The 2,793-nt window shown below is 35.7% G+C and overlaps 1 pseudogene; it reads right to left on the reverse strand.

Moving 5' to 3' along the window:
- Positions 1-269: 269 nt before the first annotated feature.
- Positions 270-2,343, reverse strand: LOC18031649 (annotated as a pseudogene).
- Positions 2,344-2,793: the final 450 nt, after the last annotated feature.

Below are 2,793 nucleotides of genomic sequence, written 5' to 3' on the forward strand. Positions count from 1 at the left end.
AATTGTGCCTCAACCAGGCCCTCAAGTTTTCAAGACGCCGCCTCAACACGACCATCCACTGATTACGAGGCCTGCTGCAATGCAAAGCCATTTCGTGAAAAACGTCACCGTAATAGAATGATACAACCCCAATATTACAGTTAGACAAGCCCAACTCAGCTAGCTCTATCAATAGCGAGGAAAAGGCCCAGACAAACTCAAGTGAGGCTATCCAAAACCGACCCCAAGATATCATCAAGCCAAGTCGCGTAAGGAAGCCTCCCAAATGGTTCAAAGATTACACACACTGAGCATATATGAGCAGAGGATTCGGTTTCTAACGGCCTTAGCTATTTAGAGAATAATTTTTTGTTATAGAGAGAGGTTGTTATTTAGTTTTGACAGCTGTGAGCATATTCTTGCTGCTATAAGTATTTCCATGGTTGTATTTGATGGATATATAAAATTCTGGACTCAGTTTCTTCTTCTTCTCTGAATTTTTCTCTCTATTCTCTCTTGCCATTGACTCGTTTCTTTAAAATTCTGGGAGCTTGCACTTGCTTGAAAAGTGTGGAAACCTTGCTGTTCGGTGTGCTCACCAGCGGCATAACATAGAACTGCGCATCACCGTGTACAAGACGATCACTAAGCTTGTTCAATAAGGTTGCAATCACTTCGTCATCTCCTAACAAATTCTCAATTATTCCACGACGGCGGAGTAATTCAGCATCCTTTGAAGATTTGATGAGGCAGTTCAGGAATTCGACATAATCGATTACATGCTTCGGATTTAAGTCTTGAGAACACTGCTCGTATGCAATGAAATTCTGAAAAATTGTTTCTGTAGCATCACCAATTTCCAAGGACGGCATCTTCATTACCCCATTTTCAAACTTAATATCGAACAAGGAATCATCTTTAAGGACCTCAACCTTCCGGAAGTGGATTCCAGCCTCTTGAATCTCTGTGGCAGAACCAATGAAGCTCCAGTAACTAGTATTTGTGGCATTATTCCTATATGCGTCAACTCCTGCCGGTGAAGGAAGCCAATTTTCGTGTATTAAATGGACCAAATGTTTTATTTCATGTATGGGGTAAACATCAACTTGATAAACAATATCTCTTCGACAACCTTTCCCTGGTAATATGCCATTGAAAAAACGCAGGATCATGAGAAGAAAGCTTTCGTTCCTTGAATCACTAGGCATGTCAGTCATGATAAACAACTTCCAAATAACAAAAAATGGAAGTTGATTCTCAAGCAAAATCATATCTCGTGCTATGGAAAGGTAACATCCAACCTAGTTTAAAATTTTGGGGTCATCATCTCTCTCAAATGTTTCAACCTAAACTTGCGAATAACCTCAACAATAAAAGCAACCATCGAGAAGCATCATTTGCACAAACTCATCTCTGTTTAAACTTATAGATCCTCCATAACACTTTCGAGCTCTTTCTTCCAATGCCCTCATGGCCATGACGTAGTCTGACAAAGGTATACTCGTACGCTCTAGAAGTTTTTTAAGATACCGCGTTTTGTGCTCTTCAAAGCCCAATAATTGTTCTTTGCCGTGATGATAAGGACCGATTGCTAGCATTTCTGGTTCATAAGCCTTTTCATTTAACTTTCGCAGTACATCAGGCACCTTGAAAATGTTGAACTGATCAGATGGCGTAGCAGTTAGACGACGAAGCTTTTCCCCAACAAGATCAAGCACTATGTCAGCTGGTTCACTTGCCATGTCTTGGTCTGCATTTAAGTCACAATCTCAAGCACTATAAAATTTCAACAATGTTGAAATCTGCATTTCCATAAATTATTGACATCCACAGAAAACACAAGTACTTAAATTTTCATAAAAGTTACCATGAATGTCAAGAATTATGTCTGAATTTCAAAAATTCAGATGTGTATTAGCTAACAACTAGTGATTGATAATAGTTTCAACATCTAAGAATTATAGTTACCGCACTACTTGTACAAGAAGAGGAAATGAAACAAAATCAACAAAAATAACCAACTAATTGAATGACCGTAAACAACTCAAAAAATTGTTTCAATTTCAATTCTTGTTTCCTTAGTAATACCAAAATTCAATTAATGCTTCACCGCTATAAAATACATTATTTTAAACAATTTTGTGATAACTTACTTGTTTGAAGGCTGCCGTTCCTATTGCTTGATGAGATCGCAATCTTTCCAGTGCAATGATTCTTGCTTGACAAGATCCCAATCTTACCATTGCAAGGAATTCGATCCTCTGCTTTCTTTTGATAAAAGAAAGCAAAATGTTTACTAATAATACAAAGGAGACTGCATGTGGGTCCAGTCCCACAACTTTGGTCGAAATGTTTCTCATTCATTTTTTTTTTCTTTTAACACAAATAATGCAATAAATTTTGGGTAATGATATTCAGATAGAAAAGTTTGACAGAAATACTTTAAAACCAGTACTAATTTACTCATAAATTTTACAGTGACGAATATTTATTACTGAATTGAGTTTGTTCTAAGTATTGAATTAATAATTCTTAGATAAGAGAAATAAAAAATAAAAATTTAAAATAATTATAATAATTACTTCAGTATTTAATAAAATTCATCTCAAAATTTAAAATAATTGTTGTTTGATTGGATGTACATGTTAAGTTATTAGTGCAACTCTTAAGTAAAATGTAATATAACTTATCCACACCTTCTTAAGAGCTGATAAATTTACGTTGACTGTTTATTGTATTTGTAATTAGAGTAAACTAGCAGGAGCTAACTGTTTGAATATCGATACTAAAATATATCCTCCTCTCTAATATCCA

This window comes from Citrus clementina, unplaced genomic scaffold (assembly GCF_000493195.1).
Source record: "Citrus clementina cultivar Clemenules unplaced genomic scaffold, Citrus_clementina_v1.0 scaffold_9, whole genome shotgun sequence".
NCBI classification, from domain to species: domain Eukaryota; kingdom Viridiplantae; phylum Streptophyta; class Magnoliopsida; order Sapindales; family Rutaceae; genus Citrus; species Citrus x clementina.